A 15,094-nucleotide genomic window follows, 5' to 3' on the forward strand; every position below is an offset into this window, starting at 1 on the left:
TCGCTGGCCACAAAGTAAGGCTGGCCACTGACCAGAGTAGCCATGGTGATCAATAAGATCAGAAAGAACTGGTTGGCAAGAGGCCAATGTGAGGCCAATGGTAGTGGCCAGTGGCAAAAAGAGTGTAAAAGAGAAGCAAGAGAAAAGGGCAGTCAGGTTGGGGAGCTGAAGAAGCACAGGAAACCAAACCCAGCTTAGATTAAGGTCATGTATTGAAGGCAAATTGAAAGTTGCTTTTCTGACTAGACAAATACAAGGAATGAGTATTCAGCTGTCGTTCATTGCTTTACTTATTGACTCTGTCAGCGCTTTTTAAACTTTCCTGCCAATTGACACATACACACTACTATATATAAAATAAAGAACTAATAAGGATCTACTGTATAGCACAGGGAACTCTACTCAATACTCTGTAATGGCCTATATGGGAAAAGAATCTAAAAAAGAGTGGATATATGTATGTATAACAGGTTCACTTTGTTGTAAACCTGAAACTAACACAACATTGTAAATCAACTATACCCCAATAAAAATTTAAAAAATAGGGGCTTTCCCTGGTGGTGCAGTGGCTAAGAATCCGCCTACCAGTGCAGGGCACACGGGTTCGAGCCCTGGTCCAGGAAGATCCCACATGCCGAGAAGCAACTAAGCCCATGCGCCACAACCACTGAGCCTGCGCTCTAGAGCCTGCGAGCAACAACTACTGAGCCCACGTGCCACAACTACTGAAGCCAGAGTGCCTAGAGCCTGTGCTCCACAACAAGAAAAGCCATGGCAATGAGAAGCCTGCGCACCGCAGTGAAGAGTAGCCCCCGCTCGTCACAACTAGAGAAAGCCCGCGAGAATCAATGAGGACCCAATGCAGCCAAAAAAAAAAAAAAATTTTTTTAAATAAAGTATATCATAAACCCCGGGGGAAAAAACCTTTTCTGACAAAATTCCCAGATAGATCATGAAAATGAGTATGTAGAGGGTAGAGGTGTATGTACATAACTGTGGTGGTTACTTCCTCAGGGTATTTGTCCATCTCACAATGATTACCCCTTCTCTGTCCCCCTTCCACAGGGTCAAATGGGTGACTTCCAGCAGCCATGTTTATGCCATGTAAAACTAAATATAGAATGCTATGTCAATAGGTTTCTTTTTTTTCCTTTGAGTACTTTAAACTGTCTGCTGATCTCCACAGTTTCTGTTGAGAAACCCATGGTAATTCAAATCATTGGTCCTGGACTTCCCTGGTGGTGCAGTGGTTAAGAATCTGCCTACCAATGCAGGTGACACGGGTTCAAGCCCTGGTCCGGGAAGATCCCACCTGCCGCGGAGCAACTAAGCCTGTGTACCACAACTACTGAGCCTGTGCTGAAGAGACCGCAGGACACAACTACTGAAGCCCACGCACCTAGAGCCCCGTGCTCCGCAACACGAGAAGGTACCGCAATGAGAAACACGTGCACCGTAACAAAAAGTAGCCCCCGCTCACCGCATCTGGAAAAAGCCCACGCTCAGCAGCAAAGACCCAAAGCAGCCAAAAAGAAAAAAAAAAAAAAAATCATTGGTCCTCTATATAGTAACGTGTCATTTTTCTCGAACTGCTTTCAAGATTGCCTCTAATTTTTGGTTTTCAACAGTTTGACTGTGACGTGCTTAAATGTGGTTCGCTGCAGTGCGCGGGCTTCTCAACCTAGTGGCTTCTCTTCTTGCAGAGCATGGGCTCTGGGCACGCGGGCTTCAGTAGTCGTGGCACATGGGCTCAGTAATTGTGGCTCGCTGGCTCTAGAGCGCAGGCTCAGTAGTTGTGGCGCAATGCCTTAGTTGCTCTGCGGCATGTGGGATCTTCCGGGAGCAGGGCTCAAGCCCGTGTCCCGTGCATTGGCAGGAGGATTCTTAACCACTGTGCCGCCAGGGAAGTCCCTGAGCTTCTTTTTTTATTTTATTTATTTTTAAAATTTATTTATTTTTGGTTTTGTTGGGTCTTTGTTGCTGCGGGCTTTCTCTAGTTGCAACGAGAGGGGGCTACTTTTCATTGCGGTGCGCAGGCTTCTCATTGCAGTGGCTTCTCTTGTTGCTGAGCATGGGCTCTAGGTGTGTGGGCTTGCTTCAGTAGTTGTGGCTTGCGGGCTCCAGAGCACAGGCTCAGTAGCTGTGGCACACGGGCTTAGTTGCTCCGCGGCATGTGGGATCTTCCGGGACAAGGGCTCGAACCCGTGTCCCCTGCATTGGCAGGCGGGTTCTCAACCACTGCGCCACCAGGGACGTCCTATTTATTTTTTTAAATATTTATTTATTTTGGCTGCACCAGCTCTTACTTGCAGCATGCGAGATCTTTTAGTTGCAGCATGAGAACTCTTAGTTGCGGCATGCATGCAGGATCTAGTTCCCCAACCAGGGATCAAACCCGGGCCCCCTGCATTGGGAGCACGGAGTCTTACCTACTGGACCACCAGGGAAGTCCCACTTATTTATTTTATGCAAAGTAATATGTACCTCTTAATCCCCTATCCATATCTTGCCCCTCCCTTCTTTCCTCTCCCCACTTGTAACCACTAGTTAGTTCTCTATATCTGTGAGTCTGTTTCTTTTTTGCTATATTCACTAGTTTTATTTTTTTAGATTCCACATGTAAGTGATATATTTGTCTTTCTTGGTCTGATTTATTTCACTTAGCATAATACCCTCCAAGTCCATCTATGTTGTTGCAAATGGCAAAATTTCTTTTTATGGCTGAGTAGTATTCCATTGTGTGTGTGTGTGTGTGTATACATATATATGCACATCTTCATTATCCATTCATCTGTTGATGGACCCTTAGGTTGCTTCCACATCTTTTTTTTTTTTTTTTTTTTTTCGCGTTACGCGGGCCTCTCACTGCTGTGGCCTCTCCCGTTGCGGAGCACAGGCTCCGGACGCGCAGGCTCAGCGGCCATGGCTCACGGGCCTAGCCGCTCCGCGGCATGTGTGATCTTCCCGGACCGGGGCACGAACCTGCATCCCCTGCCTCGGCAGGCGGACTCTCAACAACTGCGCCACCAGGGAAGCCGTGCTTCCACATCTTGGCTATGGCAAATAGTGCTGCTATGAACATTGGGGTGCATATATATATACCTAAGCATGGAATTGCTGGGTAGCATGGTAGTTCTATTTTTAGTTTTTTGAGGAATCTCCATAATGTTTTTCGCTGTGGCTGACCAAGTTACATTTCCACTAACCGTTGCTGAGCTTCTTTGATCTGAAAATTTATGTCTTTCACCAAATTCGGGAAGTGTTCAGCCATTATTTCTTCACAGAGTTTTCTACCCCATTCTCCCTTTCCTCTCCTGTGACTCCAATTAAATAAATGTATATTAGATTTCTGACATTATAGGTTTCTGAAGTTCTGTTCACATTTTTCAGTCTTTTCTTTTTCTCTATATTCTTCACACTGGATCATTTCTCTTGAACTATCTTCAAGTTCACTGAATTTTTCCTATCTCCAAACTGCTATTAAGTCCATTCAGTGATTTTTAAATTTCAAATACTGTATTTTTCAGTTCTAGAATTTTCATTTGGCACTTTTTTATAGTTTCTAGTCTTCTGCTATTTTCTATTTTTCCACTTATTATGAGCATATTTTTCTTTACTTCATTCAGAATCGTTATAATAGCTCCTTTAAAGTCCTTGCCTGATAGTTCTGATGAGTTATTGTATCAGTCCAGGTCCAACCAGGAAAGAGAAACCACATAGCAATTTAAACAAGAAAAGTTCAACATGCTAATGGGACTTCCCTGGAGGTCCAGTGGTTAAGACTTCTTGCTCCCAATGCAGGGGGCCTGGGTTCGATCCCTGGTCAGGGAACTAGATCCCGCAGGCCGCAACTGAAAGATCCCACATGCTGCAACGAAGATCCCGCACTCAGTAACAAAGATCCCACATACCGCAACTAAGACCTGGAGCAGCCAAATAGATTAATTAATTAATTTTTTAAAATTATGCTATAGTGGTGATCATTTTCTAACATACAGAACTATGGAAACTATTTTGTGCACCTGGAACTAACATAGTGCTGTAGTTCAGTTATACTTCAATTTAAAGAGAAATGAATTAGGGGAGTTCCCTGGTGGTTTAGTGGTTAGAATTCCACGCTTTCACTGCCGGTGGCCCAGGTTCAATCCCTGGTCGGGGAACTAAGACCCTGCAAGCTGCACAGTGAAGAAAAAAAAAAAAATTAAACTATAAACATTGACAGATAGTGGACCATAACAGAGGTAGGCAAGGCCTCCAATTAAAGAAACAGAATAGTTCCCAGGCAAGACAAAAAAAAGAAAAAAGAAAGCAAGAAAAAGAAGAAGGAAAAAAAGGAAGAAAGAAAGAAAGGAAAAAGAGGAAAGAAAAAGTAGGCCCATCGAAAGGAGTTTTGTTAGTCATGGAGGCATTAAAAAGCAGTCACAGGGGCTTCCCTGGTGGTGCATTGGTTAAGAATCCGCCTGCCAATTCAGGGGACACGGGTTCAAGCCCTGATCTGAGTAGATCCCACATGCCGCAGAGCAACTAAGTCCGTGCCCCACAACTACTGAGCCGGTGCTCTACAGCCCACGAGCCACAACTACTGAGCCCGTGTGCCACAACTACTGAAGCCCGCGAGCCTAGAGCCCGTGCTCTGCAACAAGAGAAGCCACCACAACAAGAAGCCCGCGCGCTGCAACAAAGAGTAGCCCCTGCTCGCCGCAGCTAGAGAAAGTCTGCTTGCCACAACGAAAGGCCAACGCAGCCAAAGTTTTTTAAAATTTTTTAAAAATTATTTAAAAAAATAGCAGTCACAGAAGCAGACACTGGCAATGGCCATCCAAGAACTGTATTGAGAAAATGAATCTTGGCAATAGACTTGAGTATTCAGGCCATTTGACAAGGCCATTCCTACTGTGAAAGTAAATGCACCACATAGTGTAGTCTGATGCCTTCAGTCCTTCTAGTAGTATAATTCACTTTTCAAATCCCAATTTCCATCCTGCAGTAGGTTGAAAAATGTGCCTCCCGAAAAAGACATCCATCTCTGAATCCCTGGAACTTATTACCTTATACGGCAAAAAAAAAAAAAAAAAAAAAAAAAAAGTGGGGGAGGACTTTGCAGATGTGATTAAATTAAGCATTTTGAGAAGCGGAGATTATTTTGGATTATCTGAGTGGGCACTAAATGCAATCAGATGTATCCTTACAAAACAGAGAGAAAGGGAGATTTCACATACAAATAAGAGAAGACAGTGCGACGACAGAGGCAGAGGCTGGAGTGATGCTGTCACAAGCTAAGGAATGCTGGCGACCACCAGAAGCTGGAAAAGGCCAGGAATAGAATCTCCCTTACAGCCTCTGAGGGGAGTGCTCCTTTGCTGCACCTTGATTTTGATCCAGTGACACTGATTTTGAACTTCTGGGATCCGGAACTGTGAGAGCATAAGTTTTGGCTGTTTTAAGTCACCATGTTTGTGGCAATTTGTTACAGCAGTCATGGGAAACATGCATGTTCACCAAGAGACCTTCTGAATATAATTTGGTGAACCAAATCAGGAGAAATGTTTGTGGGAAGGTAGAGGGCTGGTTGTGCTGACCCAAGTATTCTGTTTCTCATGGCAGATGTAGTATGTGTAAATTGGTAAATTGACACTATAGTTTATATATTCTGGTTTATGCAAGTCTTGTGAGCTTGACTAATATGAGTCTGACCCCAAGATCTCCTCTCTGTGCTGACAAAACCAGATGTCTGACCCTGTGGGGTTATTTGCAAGATCCTGGCCATGGTAAACACACCAAGAAAATTAACACCATCTTGTTGAGGTCTTTTGAGAGGCATATATCTGGTCTCTCCCGGTTATTCCATGATCTTACCATCAGTTCTCTACTTCAAAACTTCATTAATAATAACTTTATCATGGGACTGACAGTTTAAAAAGCCTTCATATTCCTTATCTCATTTAATTCTCATAATAACAATGTTGCAGACTAGGTTTTATCATTATTATTATTATTTTTTTTTTGCGGTGTGCAGGCCTCTCACTGCCGTGGCCTCTCCCGCCGCGGAGCGCAGGCTCTGGACGCGCAGGCCCAGCGCCCACGGCCCATGGGCCCAGCCGCTCTGCGGCATGTGATCCTCCCGGGCCGGGGCACGAACCCGCGCCCCCTGCATCAGCAGGCGGACTCCCAACCACTGCGCCACCAGGGAAGCCCTATCATTATTCTTATTTTTATAGTGGAGCAAAGTAACATTCAGATCAACTAAGTTTTGCCCATGGCAAGTGGAACTGAGATTTGAACCCAGGTCTTCTAGGTCTGAACCCTAGTGACTAGAGTCATTCAACAAACAAACATCTATATTGTGTTTCATTATGCACTAGGTACCAAGAACCAGGAATTCAGATACGAATAAAACTAGTCTTGTTTCTACTGCCATGAGGGGTTTCCAATCTAGTAGGAATAAGTATGTAAAAAATGCAAAAATGTTTATACCAAGGGCAGAAACAAGTGGATCAGAAATCACTGTACCTTACGTTGCACATTAGAAACTATAATTCACTGAATCTGTGTTTGTATTTGAGTGTTTTAGCATTGTTACAGCCTGCACATTATTATCTGGGACATTATTGCTAGATAAAATATTGTTTGTACAATCCAATTAAAACAAGCTTGCCACCCAAGAAGAGGAACTCTAAGCAGAGGGATTTACATTAAACAAAAACACACTTGGAACTAATTCTATGTCTGTCTACGTTAACTGCTTGCTGAATATATAAGTAGTTTATAAAGTGTTGTTCTTCCCAATAATTTCATGTTTCTAAATTAGGTTAAATAATCCATTCAAATATCATTAACCTTAGAAATACCTGAACTCAGGAAGACCCGACCCTTTCTCTAGATCAGTTCTCCATAGTGGCTGTATCAATTTACATTCCCACCAACAGTGTAAGAAGGTTCCCTTTTCTCCACACCCTCTCCAGCATTTGTTGTTTGTAGATTTTCTGATGATGCCCATTCTAACCGGTGTGAGGTGATACCTCATTGTAGTTTTGTTAGGAACCAGGCCGCACAGCTGGAGGTGAGCGGTGAGCTCGTGAGCGAAGCTTCATCTGCCGCTCCCATCGTTCGCATTACCGCCTGAACCATCCTCCAACCCCTGCCATCCGTGGAAAAACTGTCTTCCACAAAACCGGTCCCTGGTGCCAAAAAGGCTGGGGACCAATATTCCTGATTTAGGTAGTGCCTGGTGAGATAGTCTCATGTGTGCTGAGCAGGAGAGGTAAACCAGACTCTTAAATTACTTTAATACATGGGCCTATGTGATAAGTACCATGAGAGACATATAAGAGGCCATAGAATTTGGAGACAGAAACAACCATTTTCAGTTGGAAGATTCTGAGAACAGTTAACAGATGAGTAACTTCGCAGCTGATCTCTGAAGGATGGATAAAACATTTTAAAATAAACTTCAGGGACTTCCCTGGTGCTCCAGGGGTAAAGAATCAGCCATCCAATGCAGGGGACACGGGTTTGATCCCTGGTGGGGAAACTGAGATCCTACATGCCAAGGGGCAACTAAGCCAGTGCGCCACAACTACTGGGCTCGTGCGCCTCAAAGAGAGAGCCCGCTTGCTGCGAACTACAGAGCCCTCACGCTCTGGACCCCACGCACCACAACTACAGAACCCACATGCCCTGGAGCCCGCCCAGCCACAGCTAGAGCGAGAAAACCCGCACACCACAAATAGAGAGAAGGCCACGAGCCACAACTAGAAAGAAGCCTGTGCACCACAGTGAAGAGCCTGCTCCACAACGAAAGATCCCACATGCCTCATGAAGATCCCCTGTGCCGCATCTAAGACCCGACACAGCTATAAATAAATAAATAAATAAATAAAAAATAAAACAAACTTCAATTTTTAGTTTATTAAAAATGCATATTTACTGTAATAAATTTAGAACATAAAAATTACATAAAAGAAAAGAAAAATCATCTATAATCCCACTACCCAGAAATAACCACCACTAACATTTTGCAGTATCTCCTCTTAGTCTTTCCATGTAATTAAGTGTTCTTCTTAAAAAGAACATAGTTGTTTTTTTAAATTTCTCTATGGCAGTCTGTTATACATCATAGTATATTTCATCAATGGCTTGTTTGGGGACATTAAAATTGTACTCTTCGGAATTCTCTGGTGGTCCAGTGGTTAGGACTCCACACTTTCACTGCTGAGGGCCCAGGTTCAAGCCCTGGTTGGAGAATTAAGATCCCACAAGCCATGTGGTATGGCCAAAAAAAAATTGTATTCTTTATTTTTGTGTTATTTTTTCTCATTTTGTTTTTGTAAAAATACTCTTAACAAAACATCCTTGTGACTAAATCTCTACATACCTCCTTGTATTTTCCTTAGGACAATTTCTTGCAAGAATAATTTCTTTGTCCAAAAAAAATCTTTTTTAGGCCTCTCATTAACATTTTTAAAAATTGTTGTAAAATATACACATTTTAATCATTTTATAAGTAAAAATGCAGTGGCATTAAGTACATTTACAACATTGTGTAACTATCACCACTATCTATTTCCAGAACTTTTTCATCAACTCAAGCAAAAACTCTCTACCCATAAAACAGTAACTCCTCATTCCACTTCTCCCAGCCCCTGTTAATCTCTACTCTACCTATTATCTCTATGAATTTTCCTATCATAGGTACCTCATTTAAGTGGAATCATATAATATTTGTCCTTTTTTGTGTCTGGCTTCTTTCACTTGCATGATGTTACCGAGATTCATCCATTTTTGGCATATGTCAGAATTTTATTCATTTTATGGCTGAATAACATTCCATTATATGTATATATCACATTTTCTTTATTCATTTATCTGCTGACAGAAACTTGGGCTTTTCCTGATTTTTGGCTATAGGCCTTTAATATTTTTGACAAATTGTCCCTACAAGAAGACTTTAACAATTTGCACCAGCGGAAGTATGACTGTGCCCATTTCTCTGGTACTTATGAACACTATACTCTTTTTTTTTTTTAACAACATAATAATCAAGTATATCCTATTGTTGTTTTACTTTTCATTCCTGATAAAGACACACTATAGTTGGAAAAACAAAGATAGCAGTGCAAGTCAGAAGACAATGGAATGACATCTTTGAAGTACTGAAAAAAAAAATGCCAACCTATAATTCTATATCCAGTGAAAATTGAATTGTCTGTTTATTTCTACATGGCAAAGTAATCCGACAAATTAGCCATCCCACCATTTAATTAAAAAAAAAAACTAGAAAACTGTACAAAATAGATGAACTGTTTTCAGATATTGGGCAAAAGCAACACAGAATTACAATCCATGAGAGAAAAGGAAAGAAAACAAATTATGTGAGCCTTTCAATTCTCCCAACTATCTGACCAGAGATACATTCCAGACAATATCACAGGAATGGGAAATCCAAGCAGAGTACAGTGGTTTTGCTGAAATAAAGGGACAGAGATTAGATTTTGGGAAGGCTGAAGAGGTGTGATTCTGTGGAAGAGAGTACTAGAAAGAAGAGAGCTATGTGAAGAAAGAGCTCCACAAATTTTCATAGTGGCCCTGTGAGTCTTTGACTGAACAATAGACTGCTCATGAATGGGAATGAGAGGGGAGACTCCATGAAACTGGCCAAAAATCAACTATCAGGTAAAAAAAACAACTGCTGAAGAATTACAAAGTGTATAATTACTGGCACTTACACAGGGATGGGAAAATTAGACTTCCAACCAGTCAGACTGAAGAGACGTTGTTGAATACTCAGAGTATTCAGTAGAGACTTCACAAAAGCTATGCCTTAGGAGTAGGGCACCTACAAGCCTGAGAGTAAAGCTACCCTAGACCTACCTTAACAAAGTTTAAAAACATGCCTCAAAAGTATCAAGTTGATATTCAAGTAAATTAGCTGCCTGCCAGAACAAAGCCCAACACTCTTTAAAGGAAGGAAATAAAATCCAGAAACTCAACAATGTAACATTCACAATGTCCAGCATCTAATAAAAAATTACTAGATAGGGCTTCTCTGGTGGTGCAGTGGTTGGGAGTCCACCTGCCGATGCAGGGGACGCGGGTTCGTGCCCTGGTCTGGGAAGATCCCACATGCCGCAGAGCGACTGGGCCTGTGATCCATGGCCTCTTAGCCTGCGCATCCGGAGCCTGTGCTCCACAACGGGAGAGGCCACAACAGTGAGAGGCCCGCGTACCGCAAAAAAAAAAAAAAATTACTAGACATACTCCTTGCAACCATCAAATAAATAAATAAGTAAATAAATAACATAAAAAGGGAAAATGGGATCTATAGCCAGCAGAAAAATCAGACAATAAAAATAGACCCAGAGACATTCACAGAAAGATAGACAAGATGAAAAGGCAGAGGGCTATGTACCAGATGAAGGAACAAGATAAAACCCCAGAAAAACAACTAAATGAAGTGGAGATAGGCAACATTCCAGAGAAAGAATTCAGAATAATGATAGAGAAGATGATCCAGGACCCTGGAAAAAGAATGGAGGCAAAGATCAAGAAGATGCAAGAAATGTTTAACAAAGACCTAGAAGAATTAAAGAACAAACAAACAGGGGTGAACAATACAATAACTGAAATGAAAAATACACTAGAAGGAATCAATAGCAGAATAACTGAGGCAGAATAATGGATAAGTGCCCTGGAAGACAGAATGGTGGAATTCACTGCTGTGGAACAGACTAAAGAAAAAAGAATGAAAAGAAATGAAGACAGCCTAAGAGACCTCTGGGACATTAAACACAACAACATTCACATTATAGGGGTCCCAGAAGGAGAAAAGAGAGAGAAAGGACCCGAGAAAATATTTGAAGAGATTATAGTTGAAAACTTCCCTAACATGGGAAAGGAAATAGCCACCCAAGTCCAGGAAGTGCAGAGAGTCCCAGGCAGGATAAACCCAAGGAGAAACACGTGGAGATACATAGTAATCAAATTGGCAAAAAATTAAAGACAAAGAAAAATTATTGAAAGCAACAAGGGAAAAATGACAAATAACATACAAAGGAACTCCCATAAGGTCAACAGCTGATTTCTCAGCAGAAACTCTACAAGCCAGAAGGGAGTGGCATGATATACTTAAAGTGATGAAAGGGAAGAACCTACAACCAAGATTACTCTACCCGGCAAGGATCTCATTCAGATTCAATGGAGAAATCAAATGCTTTACAGACAAGCAAAAGCTAAGAGAATTAAGCACCACCAAACCAGCTCTACAACAAATGCTAAAGGAACTTCTCTAAGTGGGAAACACAAGGGAAGAAAAGGACCTACAAAAAAAAACCCAAAACAATTAAGAAAATGGTCATAGTAACATAAACATCGATAATTACCTTAAATGTGAATGAATTAAATGCTCCAACCAAAAACCAGAGACTTGCTGAATGGACACAAAAACAAGACCCATATATATGCTGTCTACAAGAGATCCACTTCAGACCTAGGGACACATACAGACTGAAAGTGAGGGGATGGAAAAAGATATTCCATGCAAATGGAAATCAAAAGAAAGCTGGAGTAGCAATACTCATATCAGATAAAATAGATTTTAAAATAAAGAATGTTATAAGAGACAAGGAAGGACACTACATAATGATCAAGGGATCAATCCAAGAAGAATATATAACAATTATAAACATATATGCACCCAACATAGGAGACCTCAATACATAAGGCAACGGCTAACAGCTATAAAAGAGGAAATCGACAGTAGCACAGTAATAGTGGGGGACTTTAACACCTCACTTACACCAATGGACAGATCATCCAAACAGAAAATTAATAAGGAAACACAAGCTTTAAATGACACAATAGACTAGATAGATTTAATTGATATTTATAGAACATTTCATCCAAAAACAGAAGATTACACTTTCTTCTCAAGTGCACACGGAACATTCTCCAGGATAGATCACATCTTGGGTCACAAATCAAGCCTCAGTAAGTTTAAGAAAATTGAAATCATATCAAGCATCTTTTCTGACCACAATGCTATGAGATTAGAAATCAATTACAGGGAAAAAACATAAAAAACACAAACACATGGAGGCTAAACAATACGTTACTAAATAACCAAGAGATCACTGAAGAAATCAAAGAGGAAATCAGAAAACACTTAGAGACAAATTACAATGAAAACACGACGATCCAAACCCTATGGGATGCAGCAAGTTCTAAGAGGGAAGTTTATGGCAATACAAGCCTACCTCAAGAAACAAGAAAAATCTCAAATGAAGAACCTAACCTTACATCTAAAGCAATTAGAGGAAGAAGAACCAAAAAAAAACCCCAAAGTTAGTAGAAGGAAAGAAATCATAAAGATCAGAGCATAAATAAATGAAATAGAAACAAAGAAAACAATAGCAAAGATCAATAAAACTAAAAGCTGGTTCTTTAAGAAGATAAACAAAGTTGATAAACCATTAGCCAGACTCATAAAGAAAAAGAGGGAGAGGACCCAAATCAATAAAATTAGAAATGAAAAAGGAGAAGTTACAACAGACACCACAGAAATACAAAGCATCCTAAGAGACTACTACAAGCAACTCTATGCCAATAAAATGTACAACCTGGAAGAAATGGACAAATTCTTAGAAAGGTATAACCTTCCAAGACTGAAACAGGAAGAAATAGAAAATATGAACAAACAAATCACAAGTAATGAAATTGAAACTGTATTAAAAATCTTCCAACAAACAAAAGTCCAGGACCAGATGGCTTCACGGTGAATTCTATCAAACATTTAGAGAAGAGCTAACACCCATGCTTCTCAAACTCTTCCAAAAAATTGCAGAGGAAGGAACACCCCCAAACTCATTCTATGAGGCCACCATCACCCTGATACCAAAATCAGACAAAGATACTATAAAAAAAGAAAATCACAGACCAATACCACTCATCAATATAGATGCAAAAATCCTCAACAAAATATTAGCAAACAGAATCCAACAACACATTAAAAGGATCATATACCATGATCAAGTGGGATTTATCCCAGGGATGCAAGGATTCTTCAATATATGCAAATCAATCAATGTGACACACCATATTAACAAATTGAAGGATAAAAAACATATGATCATCTCAATAGATGCAGAAAGAGCTTTTGACAAAATGCAACACCCATTTATGATAAAAACTCTCAAGAAGGTGGGCATAGAGGGAACCTACCTCAACATAATAAAGGCCATATACAACAAACCCACAGCAAACATCATTCTCAATAGTGAAAAGCTGAAAGCATTTCCTCTAAGATCAGGAACAAGACAAAGATGTCTACTCTCACCACTATTATTCAACTTAGTTTTGGAAGTCCTAGCCACGGCAATCAGAGAAGAAAAAGAAATACAAGGAATACAAATTGGAAAAGAAGAAGTAAAACTGTCACTGTTTGCAGATGACATGATACTATACATAGAGAATCCTAAAGATGCCACCAGAAAACTACTAGATCTAATCAGTGAATTTAGTAAAGTTGCAGGATACAAAATTAATGCACAGAAATCTCTTGCATTCCTATACACTAATGATGAAAAATCTGAAAGAGAAGTTAAGGAAACACTCCCATTTACCATTCCAACAAAATGAATAAAATACCTAGGAATAAGCCTACCTAGGGAGACAAAAGACCTGTATGCAGAAAACTATAAGACACTGATGAAAAAAATTAAAGATGCTACCAACAGATGGAGAGATGTTCTTGGATTGGAAGAATCAATATTGTGAAATGACTACACTACCCAAAGCAATCTACAGATTCAGTGCAATCCCTATCAAATTACCAATAGCATTTTTTACAGAACTAGAACAAAAAATCTTAAAATTTGTATGGAGACCTAAAAGACCCTGAATAGCCAAAGCCATTTTGAAGGAAAAAATGGAGCCGGAGGAATCAGGCTCCCTGACTTCAGACTATACTACAAAGCTACAGTAATCAAGACAACATGGTACTGGCACAAAACAGAAATATAGATCAATGGGACAGGATAGAAAGCCCAAAGATAAACCCATGCACCTATGGTCAACTAATCTATGACAAAGGAGGCAAAGATACACAATGGAGAAAAGACAGTTCTTCAATAAGTGGTGCTGGGAAAACTGGACAGCTACATGTAAAAGAATGAAATTAGAACACTCACTAACACCATACACAAAAATAAACTCAAAATGGACTGGAGACCTAAATGTAAGACTGGACACTATAAAACTCTTAGAGGAAAACATAGGAAGAACACTCTTTGACATAAATCACAGCAAGATCGTTTTTGATCCAACTCCTAGAGTAATGGAAATAAAAACAAAAATAAACCAATGGGACGTAATGAAACTTAAAAGCTTTTACACAGCAAAGGAAACTATAAACAAGACGAAAAGACAACCCTCAGAATGGGAGAAAATATTTGCAAACAAATCAACGGACAAAGGTTTAATCTCCAAAATATATAAACAGCTCATGCAGCTCAATATTAAAAAAAACAAACAACCCAATCCAAAAATGGGCAGAAGACCTAAACAGACTTTTCTCCAAAGAAGACATACAGATGGCCAAGAAGCATATGAAAAGCTGCTCAACATCACTAATTATTAGAGAAATGCAAATCAAAACTACAATGAGGTATCACCTCACATCGGTTAGAATGGGCATCATCAGAAAATCTACAAAAAACAAATGCTGGAGAGGGTGTGAAGGGAACCCCCTTACACTGTTGGTGGGAATGTAAATTGATACAGCCACTATGGAGAACATTATGGACGTTCCTTAAAAAACTAAAAATAGAATTACCATATGACCCAGCAATCCCCACTACTAGGCCTATACCCAGAGAAAACCATAATTCAAAAAGACACATGCACCCCAATGTTCATTGCAGTGCTATTTACAATAGCCAGGTCATGGAAGCAACGTAAATGCCCATCAACAGATGGATGGATAAAGAAGATGTGGTACATATATACAATGGAATATTACTCAGCCATAAAAAGGAATGAAATTGGGTCATTTGTAGAGAGGTGGATGGATCAAGACTGTCATACAGAGTGAAGTAAGTCA

This window comes from Grampus griseus (assembly GCF_964374135.1).
Source record: "Grampus griseus genome assembly, chromosome: 11".
In the NCBI taxonomy this organism is placed as follows: domain Eukaryota; kingdom Metazoa; phylum Chordata; class Mammalia; order Artiodactyla; family Delphinidae; genus Grampus; species Grampus griseus.